The sequence below is a fragment of the Vicugna pacos genome, chromosome 1 (assembly GCF_048564905.1).
Source record: "Vicugna pacos chromosome 1, VicPac4, whole genome shotgun sequence".
Lineage (NCBI taxonomy): Eukaryota > Metazoa > Chordata > Mammalia > Artiodactyla > Camelidae > Vicugna > Vicugna pacos.
The window spans coordinates 78,645,008-78,665,248 of NC_132987.1; the positions used below are offsets into that span (position 1 = coordinate 78,645,008).

The 20,241-nt window shown below is 35.8% G+C and overlaps 1 long non-coding RNA gene across 1 annotated transcript in view; it reads right to left on the reverse strand.

The window, feature by feature from the left end:
* LOC140697725 (uncharacterized) overlaps positions 1–15,448 on the reverse strand; it is a 31,412-nt gene extending 15,964 nt beyond the window's left edge. Inside the window, exons 1-2 of the long non-coding RNA XR_012074998.1 lie at positions 15,315–15,448; positions 14,689–14,875 (exon numbers count right to left, since the gene is read on the reverse strand). This is a non-coding gene — a long non-coding RNA (uncharacterized lncRNA). The remainder of the gene's footprint in view (positions 1–14,688; positions 14,876–15,314) is intronic.
* Between the last annotated feature and the right edge of the window lie 4,793 nt (positions 15,449–20,241).

Below are 20,241 nucleotides of genomic sequence, written 5' to 3' on the forward strand. Positions count from 1 at the left end.
GAACTTCTGTGTCTCCCCAGAATATTTGCTTTTTATCAGAACTCTTAAACAGGATCAGAATAATACATCATTAATGCAAAACTTCAGGATTTAGGAGAGAGATTTTGATAAGACGTTCTTCCCAGCACTTTTCATGTGCTTTTCACGGAGTTTTGCCGCCTCTGCTTCTGGATGTCATCAACTTATTTTTCTCTTTAAACTTGAAGCCTCATTGCCCCTTTGAAATCATTTGTACCAATTGACTGTACATTGCCTGTTCTGCCAACCTATACTCTTGGTCCTCAAAATATCACAGTCTGGCCATGTTCAGACTGTTCTGGGGGCAGGAGTAAGTGCATGTTCTAGAGCATTTCCCATGGGGAAACCCAGCTTGCTAGGAAGTGGAGAAATGCAGCTTGCTGGAGAATGAGCCCATCAGACTCCACAGGATGTGTGTACTTTGGGATAAATAAATGTTGATAAATTGGTTCCATCTGAAGCCTTCTTTCTCAGAGTATGAAGAAAATTTACAGTGTTTCTCTTAAGTAAATGAATGATTGGTGGACAGGGAATAAATAGCAATTTTGAATTACCCTTAAAGATCATAAAAGTATTAACTCAATATCTTACTGCATATTTATAATCTATGAAATGTTTGCATTTTTCCCCATGTGGCTTTTTAAACTGGGATATTTATATTTACATCAGACCTTTCATTTGTTCTGCTAATGATGTTTGTTCAAACTTGATGGTCTTGAAAATGCATGACTAACCATGGTGTTGCACTATCATTCTTTCACTTGCCAGTGGTTAAAAAAAATCAGCACTGGCTTAAGCAGAAAGAGGATGTATGGATGGTTTCATGTAACTGAAAATTTCTGGCAAGGATAGAAAGGGATGGATGTGGGAGAGAGAATTTCCCTGAAGACAGAAAGTGTGTCTCTTATTCTCCATTTTCCCCAGTTTATTCCAAGAGTTTGGTACAAGGCTAGGCCCAGAGTACATATTCAACACATATAAATTGAACTGATGTTAAATTAATATCTGATTCGGTTCTCACATTACCAGTTTTTCAGTTTACTATTTTGTTCAATTATTTTAATTCTACTAAGACAGTTTAAATTTTTTTTCAGCTTTTATTTATCTAACTCTAATTTCGTTTAACTTCTCTTTGTATGTTATTGTTATCTTTGTATCACAGCTTCTTATGTTATAGATTCATGCTTCTCTTTTAGAGTGACTATATCTGTTAGTATCACATTAAATAATCGTAAGCTTTCTAATGTGCTGTCTCATAAGACTAAAGGGGTGAGGGAAGGGACAGTGGAGCAGAAGAAGAAAGCATTGAGGGTTTATGATGGTTTTACATGCTGTATGTGTATTAGCATTTTCAGTCCTAAGAGCAAATGCTTGAGATAGAATAATTATCCCCATTTTACAGATGAGAAAACTGAGGCATAGAATAGTAAGTTATTTGCCCAAGTTTTCAGAGTAGGAGTGGAGGAGCCATATCAGGAACTCATTCATGTTAGTAAATTGTTGATTGGTTGGTTGCTTGGTTTTGGAGCTGAGGAAATAACATATCCTGTCTTCCATGGTGCAGTTTTCCTTCAGAGCTTCTATTTTAATCATTGGTGGGGTTTTAAATATTGATTTTTTTTCTCTATTAAGGAGAAGTGTATTCAAAAACTAAGCACATTTTGCAGATGGATATTTGAGTACTGGTTAAAACCCCTTTTCCAGTAGATAGCTTGAGAAGAAGTTAGTGCGCATGTTTCCTGACTGAACCTGCGTATGTAGCAGGTATGTCGCTAGCAAGCCTCATGTTCGTTGTGGGACGTTTCCTTATCCTACTAGCTATTCCTCTTACATGCTGTATGGGAGAGTATATGAAAAATTGCACTCATTGCCTTTGGCAGTAAGTGCTTGTGCAGTTTTCCACTGGAGTAGACCCTGGCTCCCTGGGCAAGAGATGCACATTAGTAAGAAGCCTGCTGTGTGTCCTCATGTTCCTTCCATGGGAAGGCGTCATGTCTCATGGAGAAAACTTGGAAGGAAAACCACTTCCCACTCTTCATCCAGCCCCTCCTAACTTAAATTTACTAGAAATCCCTCTTAACATACCAGTAATACATTGTATGATCATCTTAATATTTAGATTTTGTGAATCTTTTTCTGGATCTCATAGATAGTTTTTTGGAAATTTATAAGGCTATTAGTCAGAAACCATGTTAAACCAACTTATGCGTCAGGTTCATTGATTTTTCTAACTTAACTGTCAGAGGGTGATCTATATTTCCCTTTCTTATAAGTTATTGGTGGGAGACAGGAAATTCGTTTTCTCACTTGAACTCTAACATTATTATTTTACAAACAATTCAATAATATAAAAATTAAGTAAATGGGAGGAAAAGGTTTTAACAAATAATAAAAACATCTAAGTATAAGCTATGATATTCATATTTAAAATCAATCAATGCCACTCACTACTTATTTTAAATTTAATATCGTTTCTACTTTAAAGTTAACATTTATTTATCTATTGATTTACTTTGCTTCCAGGAATTGAGACATGGAAGGGCCTCAAAGGATTCATAAAACTCATGAATTCAGCAAACGTAGGTACTGACTGAAAAACAGTTGTAGTGCTCTGGGATTCTGAGGTCAGAGTACTAGGGCCTGAAGTCACAGTACTAGAACTGTGCTCCTCCATGAACTGTTTTTCTGCAAATAAATCACTTGTTCCATTAAGCCTCAGTCATCTTTTTTATAATGGGAACAATAAAATATTTTATAAGATCTATAAAATTACATAGAGATAAGGGAGTATAGATAGAAATAAGATTCCAGATTTATAGATAAGAAATGATCTTGAATAATATCTAGGGAAATGATTTGAAGTGACAAATACTATAGAAATGTAGGAATTATCCTTATTAATCATTATGAAATACTTATTTTGTTTTCTGTTGCAAGGTATTTTAAATAATATTGTTTAGAGATAACTCAGGTGCTCAATTTTTAACAACTATTCTCAAAGAAAATGTCACCATTAGTTTTAAGGATGTCAATTCCCCATCTTACTTTTGAACTTTCACGTGCAGATTAAAAATAGAAGTAATTCAAAATATGTCACTTCACATCTCTTTTTCCATTTGACCAAAGTCAGGGTCTATACTTTGCTATTTTTGTTTTCCAGTAAGAAGAGTCTACTTTCATGACCAAGTTATAAACTAATTTGAGCAGTTTCATCTCTTCTTAAAGACAAAACTGCACAGTAAAGTTTTGTTCATTTTTTCCCTGTTAATTTAATAGCCTTTCTTTAAAATGATATTTTAAAGAAGATCTTAACCTATTTGAATATAGCCTAATATTCTGTTACATAAAATCTAAGATTTAAAAATTCTCTGGAGAACACTCTCCATTTCTCCATTTAACTCTCATCTCCCGCTGATGTCATCGTCCATGTCAGCCAGGATGGCTTGTTTGTCAACAAGTTTCACACATTCAAATTTCTAAATCAACTCACCTGTCATTTCTTATGAACAAATGCTCTCTCTCCCTTTTCTTACCTAATCTTACTCCTCTGCTAAAGGCCCGTCTACTCTGTAAAGCTCTCCAAGCATAATGACATCTGACTCCAGGTGCTCAGCAGTCCATTTCTACCAGCTTTCCCAAGAAAGCATATTTGAATTTTTCATATTTCACTGCAATATTAGCCAGTACTTTTACATACTGACATATGCATAACTGGTCAGATCTCAACTATGCATTGTTTTTCAAGAAACTTTGAGTAAAATCACTGGTTGATTAATTTTAGCAGGTCATCTTTTCACTTTGTCACCTTTGAGCCTATTATTTCTTTTTTTTTTAACATTTTTTATTGATTTATAATCACTTTACAATGTTGTGTCAAATTCCAGTGTAGAGCACAATTTTTCAGTTATACATGAACATATATATATTCATTGTCACCTTTTTTTCTCTGTGAGCTACCATAAGATCTTGTGTATATTTCCCTGTGCTATACAGTATAATCTTGTTTATCTATTCTACAATTTTGAAATCCCAGTCTATCCCTTCCCACCCTCTGCCCCCTTGGCAACTGCAAGTTTGTATTCTATGTCTATGAGTCTATTTCTGTTTTGTATTTTTGCTTTTTGTTTTTGTTTTTCTTTTTAGATTCCACATATGAGCAATCTCATATGGTATTTTTCTTTCACTTTCTGGCTTATTTCACTTAGAATGACATTCTCCAGGAGCATCCATGTTGCTGCAAATGGTGTTATGTTGTCAGTTTTTATGGCTGAGTAGTATTCCATTGCATAAATATACCACCTCTTCTTTAACCACTCATCTGTTGATGGACATTTAGGCTGTTTCCATGTCTTGGCTATTGTAAATAGTGGTGCTATGAACATTGGGTGCAGGTGTCATCCTGAAGTAGGGTTCCTTCTGGATATAAGCCCAGGAGTGGGATTCCTGAGCCTATTATTTCATACACAGAAAAGGCATTTAGTAAGTATTCGTCTCTTTTTCTGTTATTTCTCCCCTCATTTCATGAGCAAAGAGCCATACTTTGATCTTTATCCATTACAACACTTAAAAAAAATAATTTATTTTCCTTACCTATTCCCTTACAGCACAGTTATGCTCTAATTTTACAAATGGCTGTTATGTTTATGTGTCCATCTAATGCCCGCAGATAACTCTTTGATGAGGATATAAGGCATCTTTTTATAGATGAGGGAACAGAGGCTTGATTAGTCCATGTAACTTGACTGAAATCACACAACTTGAAGCATGTCACTAGGTATTCGACCTGGTTCTAGAATGACTGAGAGGTAGATCAGTGGTGGTTTCAGAGCAGGCTCTGAGATTAGGCCGCCACGGTTAGAATTCTGGCTCTTGCACCTACGAGCTGTGTCACGTTGAACTGACTGCTTGACTTCTTCTTCCTTATCTGCGGAAAGTTGAATGTAATAGGACTCACCCCCTTGGACTGATGCTCTGATTCAATCAGTTAGTGTATGTAAAGCGCTTACAACACAGGGGTGCCTCCTCTGGAGTGCTCAGTCAGTATCAGCTGCTAATCTGAGTGAACAGGAAGGTTAAGTGAAGGCTGAAGGAATAAGTCCTTCACTCTAATTCGGCTGAGCTTGCCTCATTTAACACAATAAACTATGAAAAAAATGACAAGAAAATACGAAATAGAAGAAACCTACTATCAAGCAGGAGAACAATTTTATAGGATTAGTTTAAATTAACAGTAGCTCTGTTATGTCCACTTGCATGACACTAGGCACTAAAAATTATACAATGAATTGTAGGGCAGGGGATGCTGACGCAGCACCCTCTGAGGATAACACCATTGCCCTGCTGAGGATGATCTGATGGCCTCTCTGACTAAGGATACAATAGGAAAGTCCTGTTCAACTCCCTTTTGAGTACATTTCCTGAGACTTTGTCAAGCTCAATTGCACAGTGACACCTGCTAAGTGTGAGAGTCATTGACTCTTTCCTTGGGAATAGAGCAGCAACCAGCATGATCTGTAAACTTTGTTGACAACGGGATCTCCGTGTGCCTCTGGCCAGCCGAAGGGCTGGTTCTTCTGAAGGACACAAGCAAAGACAAGCAGAATCTCAGAACCTTTACAAAGTGGTTAGAATCTGCTATATTAGCTGTCTACTTTAGTGGAAATTCTTACTGTTTTGTGCAAAGGAACTTATTTTAATTAGAATCATACCAGATAACTCAAAAGTTTATGTGATAGGTATGATATATATTATCATGGATTGGAACTCCTTAAATAAAACTGAAGGATTCATTTAGGATAAAAATCTTCCCCAATTTATTGAGAAAATATTCCCTCCAACACAGAAGATACACTAGTTGACAAGATTTACATGGTGGGCTTTTTTTTTTTTCAAGAGAGCCTGACATTGTACAAAAAAAAAAAAAACCTAAAAATATTTAATGGATTTAAATTTAATAGTTTTAAGTCACTGTGTTATAAGCAGACAATTCTGGATTTCTGTTGTAGGGAAGACTGTCATAATCATACAATGATAATGATTTGTCCACATTTGGCAAAGTGCTCATCAATAATATATAGAAATTAAATTAAGTATAAAATATTAGATAAATACTTTAAGGACTATTATCTATTCATTTCTCTTGTTTTATTTTCCAAGTCCTATTCCTGTATCATTTTAGATAACCAGAAGATATATCTAGACTTTCTTAGCTAAGCTCACAGTCCATTGTTCTTATACTTTTTCTTGGCTTTTAGTAAGACTTACAAGAAACAGTTAAAAGATGGATACATGTTCTTCTGCTGGAAAAATATAAGTTAAATTTTCCTTAGTATGGAAGTTTCTAAGAAAACATTTCTATTCTGTAGAACTTGGCATTTCTTTTTATCTTACAGTGAGAAACATGTAAACCCCTGTGGTTTCATTTTTACTTTGATTCCCCCATGTTCAAAACAAAATTGAGTGTTCAAATATAGTAATTATTGCATCTAAGTTCTCGGAAGAATTCTTTCTCTTTCTGTCTACTGCCCTCATTTAATTTTACAAGTATAATGGCCTGAGTGTCATGATATTTAATAAGGGTTTGTTTTTAAAGCAATAGAAAAAGAAATGATAACATAATATGATAGAGGTGTTAACTAATGCTATAGCGGTAATCATATTGCAATAGGTAAATGTATCAAATCAACATGTACATCTTAATTAGACAGTATGCTATGTTAACTCTATCTCAACTTTTAAAAAATTAAAAATGAAAACCAATAAACTTGTAAATCATCTAAGATCATTTGTGTAGTTGACATGGTGAAAATTAAAAATAAACAAATAAATAGTAATAAAAAAATTTAATTCTAAGACCATAAGCTACAGATACCAAGAGAACCAAGGATACACTCGATTTGTGATAAATGTGATTAGAGAAACTAAGTAAGCACTGCCAAGCAATTGATATTCAGAGATTGAATGCAAATATTAGTGAACCAATAGGACTTGATTTTGTAAGAGAACAATAGGACTAGTAATTACCATGGAAATGTATAAAAATGGTTGTAATGAGATTATTGATTTTTTTACTTTCTCCAAACACATGTTTGTAGATTTCAACATCCCTTGAGTGATTTTTCCCTCTTTCAGTCTACACCCAAAACTTACCATGAGGAAATACCAGGCAGTAAAACCAATTCTTTGCCCCAAAGAATGCTTCTTAGTAAAATGGAAAACTTGTTACTAGATGGCTCCATCAATATGTGTCTTCTGATGGCCTATGTTATCCCAGCTTTAAAATCAATATTAATTTAGAGCATCCAAAAAATATTGCTGCTGTTTTTTTAAGAACAAAATAATAGCATTACTGAACTTTTGTAACTTTAATAACACATTATAATACAACTTCACACTTATAAAGTCACATTGTGTTCAACTTCAAAATAATAAATCACATCAAAATATGAATATCATTTACTCCTTACAAATGAAAAGATGTGATTTATAATGTCATGCTTTGAATGTAAGGGCAGGATACCTTTATCAATCATCTAAATAAGCTACACTATTTAATAGCTTTTTGAAGGCAAATACTTTGAAAACATTTTGCTGTTTGGCTTTCCTGAACAATGAAAACTTCGTACACTATCTCAACCACCAATACATCCATATTCTGGTATAACAGGCTTTGTCTATTGATTGCTTGATATTTGGGGGTATATGCCCCAAATTCTCATTTTGACAGCATACTGAAAACGTCAGGAAGTAAACAGAAGACTAGTGAGCCTAGGAATAAATCCTACTAAACGGTTAAGTCTTTATAAGCTTCCCAGGCTTTCACATGCTAGGTCATTGGGTCATTTATATCTGGAAACAGAAAACCGTTTGGCTTGTGGACAAAATCTGATACACCACCTGCTTTTGTAAAAGTTTTGTTGGAACATTGCTGTGCCCATTTGGTAACATTATCATCTGTGGCTGCTTTCTCATTACAATGGCAGAGCTGAGTAGCTGTGGCAGAGACTTACGGCCCTCAGAGTCTAAACTATTCACTGTCCTTCCTTTTACAGAAAGTGTTCACTGATGTAGAGCATCTTGGGAATGGAGCCTTCATTTTTTTCAGTGATAGTTGCTTTAGGAAATTTTTTCTTAGATTCCAGGAACAGAATAAAGCAGTCATTGCCTTTCTGTTTAACAAACATATTTTGGACAAGAAGATAGCATATTCCAGTCCTAGATATTAGGGTGGTAACTCTGGTTCCTGACCACTTTTTATTATGTACCCGACGCTATACCAAGACATTTACGTGGATTAATTCTCACATCATTGCTTAGAGGTTGTTGTTCTTAGGTAAAATGATTGTATTAATGGCCCCAAGTAATGGCCTCCCTTTGTGCTGTAACTTTGTAGTTTCCCTCCATTTTGACTCTGGGATAATCCTGTGAATTTCTTTAGCAGAGTAACACTAGCTAATTCTGAGCCTAGTCTTCACAATCTTAAAGCCCTGCCATTGATATGAGGACTAATCCAGGTTAAGAGACCATGTACAGCAGAGCTGAATAACCCAACTAAAGCTATCCTAGACCAGCCAATCCTCAACTAACCTACCAGCTAAGAGTACCTGCCTGAATAAGTCATGCTGAGATCACTCAAGTCCAGCCCAGAACATCAGACCAGCCCAGATAACCCATAGAGCCATGCGAAATAACAAATGATTATGCTACGAAGTTTTTAGATGATTTGTTACACAGCAAGGACCTACTGATGCAGTATTATTTTATATCCAACTTTCCATACAAGTAAATTGAGGCAGCATTGGTTAACTAGTTTGGTTAAGAATGAATAGATAGTGGAGAAGTCAGGATTAGTAACCAGTAATCAAACTCCAGAGACTTTAAAAACCGTTAAGATCAGGGTAAAGGAAACTATATCTGAAATGGGCGGGCGTAAGGACTCCTTCCTATTTCTTACTGGTGAAATGTGGTTGGAGGAGATTAGACAGATCCTATTACCACCTCATCTGTGAGAGTCAGTAGTGCAGGGACTAGACAAGTAATAGCATTGTCTGACTGAGAGGCTGACGGATAAAGCAATATGTTCCATCCTTGCTGTAGTAATAAAACTCCTGAAACGGTCCGTAAAGCTCAGTAGCCAAAGGGGAAAAGTAGATGAGCCACATGGAGATGCAGCAAACGTCCAGAGAGGAGCTAGAGCTAATAAATCAGAAGTAGACACTTGGTGCTGAGAAACTTACACTGACAGAAGTTTGCTAAGCAGAAATTCACCAACAAATTTCATAAATATTTTGAGTAAAAACATATACCTTATTATACTCAATGTGAAATAATAGGCAGGAAACAGTACAGAAAGATTCCCTTACTGTTTTCTTTATGATTGCCAGAGCATCTTTTCATTGCCTATGTGAAATGAACTTTTCTTTGTTTTTTTGTTTCTGTGTGTGTCTGTTTTTTGTATATTGGGAATTCTGTGGGAAATGAGTATGATGGTAGAGAATGTAAAGCAAGGTCCAAACTGCAGAAATGGAAGGAGAAAAGAAGCCCTGCCCCACAAAATACAATGAAAATTTCCCCAGTCATAAACAAGGCTAAAGAGATACCTGTGACCTACCTCCTAGGTGGAACCAAACAATGAATCTTGCACAGTGTAGTCACTTTCTTTGTGGATTTAATAGGAAATTAAAACCTAGACTTTGTTTCACATGGAACAGTATCTGATGACAAGAGCTAAGCAATTTTTCTAATAGTGAAAAACAAAATAAAACAAAACTGGAGGCACTTCAGATGTCCACTGAGTAAATATTGAATAAATAAAAATTGTGGTATTTGTACAATGGAATAATATTCAGCAGTGAAAATAAAGTTAACTCTATCATCTAAGTGAATGGGCACAAATTATATTAAATAAACAAAGTAGATGGCAAAGTGTATGATTTCGTTCATTAAAAAAATTAATAAACATAAAATTAAATACTGTTGCTTAGGGATACAGATGGGATAAAACTATCAAAAAAGGAATGGCCTACCTCTAGATGTGGAATAAAGGAATTGCTATTTGGGAGAGTTGCTTGGTGCCTCAAAAGCAGTGATAATTAGTTCCCATTGGGAGAAAAATATACCCATGTTCATTTAAAAATACTATATATGCCTTACATGTAAGCTACATGTAGTGTAGATTCAGCATGTAATAACTGTAAGATAGTGTCTTCTCAGGACTGATTAGTACATTTGTTTCCATAATAAACTACAACTTTCCTTGGTTCACATTGCTTTCATATGAAATGGTGTCATTGACATTCTTATGTGAGTGACAGTGGAATTAGGACTCTACATCCATTTTGAGAAACTACCTGTAAAAACCATCTTTGGTCCACAAACACTGAACTGAAGGTATGCCAAGATATGAGTCCATTTTGATGCCTGCATGTCAAGCACATCATAATAATGTAGTTTTCTTTGAGACATCTTGAAAATGAAAGTGATGGAATACTGAATTAAAAATAGCAAAGAACATGAGACAGTCCGTTAGTAGGTTCAGTGTGCGTGAAAGAAATGGAAAGGCTTCCAGTAACGTAGCTGGGCTTTACATCGTAATAAACACATGACAAGGGTCTCTTTGTTGCCTTCAGAAGCTACAAAACTCTGTCAGCCTGGGCAGGGTGGGTCCTGCTCTGAGAGCCGCTGGACGGTGGCAGGAATAGCTGCATAAATGATGAAGACCGTGCTTGCTCCCAAACTGCTGAGAACACCGGATATTGATTAAATTGTCATGCCTCCATGGCAAATCCCGCCCCCTCCTTTTTTTCCTGTGTCTTTTTTGGTCCTTATTGTTCCTCTCTCAAAAGCATGAAGAAAAGATCACATACACACACTCCTATACATGGAGAAACTCTGCAGAAGTGCTGGCACACTCAGAGAGGAGCACAGGTCTTTTCCGGCACTGGAAGTTGAGCCAGGCTGCTGGACAAATCTGATAGAAAAGCATTCCCTCTCACAATGCAGTTCTTACGGAATTTGTGACAGCTGTCTAGAGTAGCCAAGCGTCTGAGAGGAGAGAAGTTCTCTCTAATAAGAAAGATTCATTTATTGTTACCAAATGGTAAAGGGAGATGGGAGGGATTAATTAGGAGCTTGGGATTAACAGATACACACTACTTTATATAGAATAAACACCAAAGTCCCAATGTATAGCACAGGGAACTATATTCAGTATCTTATAATAACCTGTAATAAAAAAGAATCTGAATCAGATATATAAATAACTGAATCACTTTGCTGTACATCAGAAACTAGCACAGCATTGTAAATCAAATATACTTCTCAATAAATAAATGGAAAGAAAGGAAGGAAGGAGAGAAAGAAAGAAAAAGAGGGAAAAAAAGAAAAAGAAAATGCTTAGGGACAGGCTTCTAAGAGCCCCAAGCATTCCACACTATCTCAAAACTCCTTCCAACTTCAATTTTGAAATCAGAAGGTGCAGGAAAAAAAGGTACTTTGGAGGGCAGGAGGGTAGTTTATGATGTTTCTCTTTTGATGGATTTCCTGCTCTCTGGTACAGCAACTGAGAGAGACTGCAAGGTTGCGGGGAACATAAAGCGAAGGAGAGCAGTGGCATTTCCTGAATTCTACACAGGTCCTGCAGCTTTGATACATGACTGCCCTGCACAAGGCCATCAATTCTCTGTGCAGCACCACACAGAGTGGAATATGTAATTTGTATGATTATAGTTACCATTATTACATCAAGCTGAACAACATTTTCAGCTCTGTGAACTAGAGGGGAGGGTGTTGGATTCAGACTGACAAAGAAAGAGTGCAAAGAAAGAAGAGAGAGTTTTAGAAATTCCTTTTATTCTCTTTTCTGCTGGTTTCCTATTCTTGACAACAGAGTGCATACCTGGGCTGTAATCTGATAGATTCTGATTATGGCAAGTGGGCCAAGTAATCCACATTTTATAAGTACTCCCAGGTGATGCTTAGGAAATATTTAAATGATGCAAGACTGAATACATTATGAGATTTAATCCCTCAAAATCATCTATCTCTTTACTCTAAGCCTGATGTATATTGGTTAAACCATTGGATTTTGTTAGATTATTGGATACAAGTTCCTTGAGTGACAGGACTATTTGGTTCTCCTGCCCCTAGAAAAGTGCTCAACATGAAGGAGGCATCAATCAATAAGTACAGATTTATTGCATGGGGCTATGCATACTCTGAGTCAACGTTATTGCTATACTTTTGTTGCTCTTGGACATTAGCTTCTCTATGTGGCATCAATTTTGGGAGCTGGAAGTACAATATTTTCCTATAATGTCATGAGAAATGTATAAAGGAGGCTCATCGTTTGTTCCACAATCTCAGATTGCGATTTAAGAAAATGTAGTATAGATTTATTTAAGGGTGCATCTCCTAGAAGTAAAATTAGGCCCCTGCTTCTCTCTTCAGAGCATGGATCCCATTGACAGCAGCTTTATGGGCATATCTTTCTTAGTAACAAGGGCTAAATTTTGATTTTAGATATGAGTTTTAGACAGATCAAAAGAATGTGTCCTCTGTGCATTTCTGGATTTTCCTGTTCTACAAGAAGAATGAATATTATTAATAAAATGGAGGTTGCAATTAAACTTTGGAAAACAAGTCTCTGAATTGGTAAAAGTCAAGGAATGTTGTAAACATTTCAACTTTTGGATTTGAACTGAATCAGTTTAAGCTGGCTATCTTCAACATGGGACTAGGCCTTCCTAAGCTGCTGACTCTTGCATATCAGCATGTCATGTCTTTTTAAAATGTTTCTCAGTAACATTTTAAGGAGGCCTTTTGAGGACTCCATAGGGAGTATAGGAGATGTATATAATGAATGATGTCAACAAGAAGAAAAACTTACATCATTATGTCATTTGAAAACATCTACTATATAATATTTTGAAAATTCAAATGAAACAAACCTCTGAAAGCATTATAATGTTAGGTCACTTGAAAATAGATAATTTCAACTTGCTTTGCTGGATAAATGAATGGAGATGAATTAATTTCAAAGAGTGAATTTTCTTATTTAGGAAGATGAATTCAAAGGTCAAAACTGAACTGGAATATTAAAATTATGGAAATATTAGTAATATGTACTATAAGCTTAAATGAACATGCAAACAATCCATAGCATAGTCAGTTATGTAAAAGTTGAAAGCTGTGGCCACCATGCAAGATGTGATATCATGTAAATTTATTTTTCAAAATTTGTTGTATATATTATATGTATAATATATGAAGTTGTAATTGATGTATATGATTATGCTTCAAAGACAAGATGTAGGGCCTTGAGCTTCATACAAAATGACATTTTGATTGGTTCTAACATTAGGTGGAGACATTAGGGAAGATGAATAAGGTTTAGCTCCACTAATGACTATATTTGAATGTCATGCTAGAGGAAGTTCACTGACATTTCTGTTTAAATTATTTTGTTTTTGTCTTTTGCTGTTTTGTTGGTTTACCTGTTTGTTTTCTTCGTCTGCTTCCTAGAAAAGTGCTGTTATTACTTCTAGTATGAGGAGACCAGGCTACTCCCAGTGAGAAAATCTGAAATGTGTGTTCTTCTTTGTGAATGATCAAACCTAACATTGTGCTAAACAGTCAATGACTCTTTGAAGGTGCTTTGCTCAGTATGTTTCTTAGCAAAAGTTGAAATTGTTTCAATCCATGGAGTAAGTTAATTTAAATTGTTTCTCAGGAAATGAAGATAGCTTCTTTTTATACAGTCTGTAACAGCACTTGTCTCTTGATGGGTGAAATTGTAGCTGCATTTTGTTTTCCTTCCTTTACATTTTTACATTTTACACACATGTGCACACTTGCACATACATATTTCCTTATAATGAATATTATACTTCCTTTTTAAAAGAAAATAACATTTAAAAAAAAGGAAGAGAAATAGTCTCATTATACAGAATTAAAGGATAAAATTGCTTTTGTCAAAACAGTATTCTATCTAGATAATGCTGTGACTGTTCTTGGCAACTTTTATTGAAATAAAAGTTTATTCGTGTGTTTAAAAAATGGTTATTTAGCTCTTATAAAGTGCCAGGCACTGGTCCCAGGTGCTGGGATGTAGCAACAAATGAAGGGAAGCTCCTGATACCATGGAGCTCATATCTTTGTGGATGATAGACAGTAAATTGTGTAATATATCTGGTGATGACAAATACTACGAAAAAAATAAGAAACAGGGTGAGGGGAAGGGAGTTATGCAAAAACTGCTACTTTGTTAGGCTGGGCAGGGAGTCATGAATGTATCTGAATAAATAGGGGCATTCCAGTAGAAACCTGATTGAAGCAGGTGAGCCAAGCAAATATCTCTGGGAGGAACTTCAAAGGCAGAGTCACTAAGTGCAAGTAGCCTTGGCGATTTCAACATCAGGGAGGCAGGGTGGATGGGGTGGACTTTGAGAAGGAAAGTAGTGCAGTACATAAAGTCCAACTGGTTAGTAGAAAATCAGATTGTATGGAGTTTTAAGGACCATAATGTTTTGAGTAAGATGAAAAGTTGTTGGAGGTTTTGAGCAGAGATGATGTTCTGTTTCCTAATTAACAGGATCATGCTGGCCACCGTGTGGACAATAGACAATAGCAGGAAAGAAGTGAAAGCCAAAAAGCCAGGTGGAACCAACGAACCGTTTAGGTGAGGTGTGGTCTCACTTTCCAAGTTTCTTGGGTACGGGGAAGTCCTCAGCTTTTCTGAATGTTTTGTATCTCATGAGATTTCTTCTGTGGCCTAAATGGAAGTCTCATTTGGTTACTATCCAAAGAAACTATGAACAAAGCTACCAGCCTTGGCTTGAAATTATCTCCAACTTATGGCCTATAATGAAAAAAAGAATTATAAAATTTGACCAAAAATATTCTTTCAATTTTATTTCCATCATCTTGTATATAATTCTGCCCTATTGAAGAGACATTTTGAGAGGATGCATATTAGCATTTAAATGATTTACCTTAAAGTCTGTTATACCTTTTCAGGTCTAAAACTGATTTTTATTCCTATGAATAAAATGGGGGAGAAGAGAACAAAAGGTCTTAGATTATGAATTTGGAATTGTTGAATCTTCTCTCTGTTGGAGGCGATGTTACTCATATACAAGGGTCAAGGGAGTCCAGAAAACTAATGCAGAAATAAGGGCTTAACTCTAAGGAAAATTTACATCTAATTTTGAATCTCTCATTGGCAGCATTAAAAAAGAGAAATGAAAACAAAGAGTAGAAAAGGGGAGATTGGATAGCAGAGTACATTGTTTACTTGCCTTTGCCTCCTGGATTTTCATTCTTTTCTTTTATCTCCACAGCCCTGAGGAGTTACTGGCACCCATTTCATTTGTCTTTCTCCAGGTTTAAAATTGAGGTGATGAGATGGAGTATTACCTGTGTGCTTCAGAACATCCACAAGTGACATGTGATAGTTGCCTGGGAAACTAAGATGAAATTCTACAGGCCTTTTGAAATGCTTTACATTTGAGAATAAAGCTCAGCTGAAGTTTAAGCAGCATACTGACAGTGAGTATTGATCTCTCATATTATCTGTTAGAATATTTGAGCCGTAGATAACAGAAAACCCCCGACTCAGTGTTTTAACCAAGAAAGAAATGTCTTATCTAATATATCTAGAAGTCCAGAGGTAGAATGGGCTCCAAATGTGTTGTAATGAGAAGCCTAATATAATCAAAGATCCGAGTCCTTTTCTTATTTCTCTTCTTTGTACTCAGCTACCTTCTGAGGCTGGTTGTCCTCATGGTTTCAAGATGGCTGAGCATGACAATCTGAGCACCATTAAGTTTTATTTACTGCTAGTAGGAAAGGAAAGGGGAGATTTCTCCCTTAAACCTGGAAAACATTCTTTTCTTTAATCTGATTGAGAAAAATTAATTCACATGTCCACATCTAGACTAAGGAATGCCATTATCTAATTGGCTCAAACAAATCAAAATCCCCCTTGAGGACTAGCTATATTGTTAATCTTTGAACTAAAAGGGCTTCTACTAGAAAGAAAACAAGAGGGAATTGGGAATTAGCTGTCATATATATCACACAATGGGGAGACAATGGTTAACAACAGACATTACACTGGAAAAACTTTCAAAGAATGGGGTCTGCCCCCAAGTTTTGTTATCCTGGTCCTTGTCGTTGATCGTGTGGACACGTATCTCCCTCACTCAAGATAAAAAGAGGAGAAGGAGTTCTGGTGAGTCCAGTGTTTGTCCTTTCTGCAGTATTTTGAAGCACTCCATTAAAGAACTTAGAAATAGTCACTTTAAAATATAAGTGATTCTAAGGCTTCACTGAGTATCCAGGAGTCAAACTCCACGAATATTTGTGATGTTACAATACTAGTTTATTGCTTATAGTTTCCTGTGTTCTGAATTCTTTAACATACTGGTGGTAATTTATTTCAGCATCTATATTAGATATACCTGTAGATATTGGTATTAGTAAGCAATAAGACAGGTGTTCTGAGATATTTTCCCTTTCTTTTTGGAATCATGAAATTTTCTTTGTTAAAAAGAATTTTAGCATATTACAGGCCAACCAAGCAACAACAGATACGTGAAAAACTTGCTTTTTTGAAGTTTATTTATGAAGAATGTATTTATTTTCTGTTGCTGTATAAAAATTGCCATAAGCTTAATGACTTGAAGAAATGCAAATTTATTATCTTAGAGATTCTGTTGGTCAGAAGTGTGGGCGTGGTGTAGCTATGTTCTCTGTTCAGAGTTTCACATGGTTATAGTCAAGCCTGCAACCAAGTGTTGGTTACACTGTCATTCTCGTCTGAGGCTCCATGTCCTCTTTCAAGCTCATTAAAGTTGTTGGCAGAATTCAGTTACTAGTAGTTGTAGGAATGGCCCCATTTTTTAACAGTGGGGACCAGGGACCACTCTTGGCTTCTAGAGGCCACTCACAGTTCCTTACTACTGTTTGCTTTTTTCTAGGCCAGCAGGAATCTCTCTCTCTGACTGAGTCTCCAACTTCCTGTGTCTCTAGGCTCAGATCAAAGGGCACATACAACTAAGTCAAGTCCACCTGATAGTCTATCTTAAATTCAGTTGATTGAGGACTGTAATTTGATGTGCAAAATCCCTTCACAGTAGCACCTAGAATTGTATACCTGGGAGAAAGTAGGAGCACACCAGGGAGCTTCCAAACATAAAGGCTGGGCTGGCGGTGAAGCTATTCCATCTCTCAATGGAAGATCCAAATACTATTTGTTCAGGTCGCATGTGTTTGATATTAAATACTTCAAAATCTCTCTCTCCCTACCTTTCTCTCCTCTCCTCTCCCTCTAGCTAGATACAAGTCAGTTGAATTTCTTCCTTGCAGGATATATAGAATAGATAGATATATATAGAATCATCTTTATAGGTTGGAAGGGCAGGATGAGAAGGAAGAGAAAGATAATAAAAGAATATCACTATGTCTGAAGAAAATGAGGAAAAGTGTAATGAGAAGATGTGAGAAGAAGCAAAAACAAAATTGAAAGCAAGCATCTATGAGAGAGTAGAAAGTTGATGTCAGGTTTCTATGGGTTTGAGATAAAGTTAGAACAAAAGAAAGCATTATAGGAGAATGAAAGGATGGAAAAAGCAAGGTAGAAATATCAGAGTTGAAAGTAACAATAATGATGGCATTTGTGGCCACGGATTTGCTTTGAACAAGGCACTGCTTCTTTTTCCTAAATAATTTCCTGTGGTGATGGCCCCACATATTTGCATATATATCTTGATCTTATTAACAGTATTTCTCAACCCTCACTTTGTTATGGTCTGGCTGCTGCTTTGAGAAGCCAGACAAACCAGGTAATATTATACTTAATGAACACGTATGAAGGCCAAAAACATAGCTACAAATAAAAGAAATTTAAAATAGTCCAGGGTAGTCTTTTAGTCCACTTGCAACAAACTGGACAAGAAAATGAGAATTTTTTCTTTTCTCCTTTCTCTTTCTCAATATATAACAAGGATGAATATAATTTGAAAACAACTTCATAAATCCATTTTCCCCAGAGCACCATAAAGAAATATTCCATATGGATACCAACTGGTTCTTAGTTACTAAATCAGAAGTGATCAAAGTTAATGACAGACAGTTGGCTGAACTGAGGCTTTCAGTAGCAAATTTGTGTGTGTATCTATGTGCATGTGTGTAAAATCCAGTACAGATGTATTCCAAATGCTATCCTTTAAGCAGGCCAAATGCATCTTTTTTTAAAATAAATTATGAACTATTGCAGAATTATTTTCATTTTAAGAAGAAGGAATGTGTCATATCACAAAAGTAGGCGACTTCATTTTGACTTCTGATTTTTTTGATGCCCCTGAACCTTTTAGGTTTTTAGCTCCATTAAAGAAGGGCCTTGGCAGAGGTTGAAGGTTCCTCTGATACCAGTAGTCAATAGCAAATGAGATGAGCATGTGTGCCGGGCTGCTTCTAATGTCCTCTGTGAAGATTCACATTTCTCTTTGACTGGACACTGCTGACCATGAGGTTATGCAGTTGACTCATGTCCATTTTCTTGCAGGGATTTGTGACAGTGCTACAAAGAAGGGAGATGAATTGAGAAGAAACATCCCTCTTTCTCTCTGCCAAGAAGCTTTAGAGCATAGCAGAGGGGTGATTCAGAATCCGACATTCTTGTGACTGATGCCCATTCTACTTAGATGACGCCTTGTTGGGACGTTGTAAGACATCTCCCACCAGAATGAATAGGAGTTTTTCTGAGAATAGAGGCAGATATATATTTGCAGGATTGTTGATAACAGCTGCCAAAGACAGGAAAGATGCTGAGATTAATAGCCTAAAAGGAAAGATAAAATTTAGACTAGTATTTTTAAAAATTAATTTATTAACTAAGTCACCAACATTGACCTCAGGCAGATACACCTACTTTTCCTTGCTTTCTAGTTCTGAATCCTGATATATGAGTTACCAACCATGGATTAACAGGCATCATTTCTCTCATGAAGTACTCAGATTAAAAAAAAAAAAAGGCCTGTGTTCCATTCCTCATGGTGTTCAGGTTTAAGTGTTTGTTACTAAAGTACCAGAAAGCAATGACACTTTATAGCTTTTGGAATACATACGGCTTTTCAAAATGTAGTTCATGAATGCTGCCAATTTCTGAAGTAGGTTATGATATTTTTCATCACAGGGTATCAGTAGTCCTATGATTTTGTTTGGTTCAGGAAAACTGGCCATATTATTTTGCAAATTATGACTACAAAATACTGAAAGTAATCTTGTCAAGAGAATGTGTTCCTTCTGTTACTTGAATTTTGTCTTGGTTGGGTCTCAACTCTAATGAAGACTGGCATGAATGATTCTGGTTTGAAAAGGTCACAGTTATACCAAAGTCTATATAAATATTTCCCTCTCATTATGTCTCTGTTACACAGCTGTGATTGAATTTTCCTGGGAAAATGTAGTAGGAGGGCTGAGATCAGTGACCAGTTTATTGACAGTAGTTCTTAATATATATATTGCCCTTGGGGAAAGGAAGTGATTTAATGCATAATAGTATTCACTAATGCATAAGTAGAACCAAAATTAGGTATTACTAAATTGTTAATAAATCAGAATTTCACTTAAGAGTGAATTTTACTTTAAATATAAAATAATAACCATACATCATTATGCATCCTTATTCTAAAATGTGTGAATGTAACTGACTTGATCATGTTCCTAGAGAAAATCCTTATGAGTGACATTTTTGTTGCTATATCTTCGTTTGACAAGCCAAGTTGCTAAGTCCATATTAATGGGTTAAACTGATTGTTTTAATTACATCTGGAATGCAAGAGTAAATGAAGAATTTATTAAATTAATTGGGTTATTTTATTCAAATGCTTCCATGGTGATTGTCATGATACCTAAGTAATCAGACTCAATCTAAATAAATTAATTCAATAAAATATTAGCCTAATTTGTGCCTTAATGGAATCATTTCATTAATACTGTCAGGAATGAGCAGAAAAGTTTCCAGGCATTTTAAAGAGCACGAGCAAGGGAAATGTGATCAGTACATTATGGCTGGCAATGGAAATTATCAAGTTAAGGAAATTTTGTGACTGATAAGAAAAGGGGTGATGGTATTACCCCCTAATTTACTGAGAAATGGAGAAATGTAAGGCTCCCCACATGCAAATACTCATCTCCCATCTTTTTCATTCCTAAAATCAC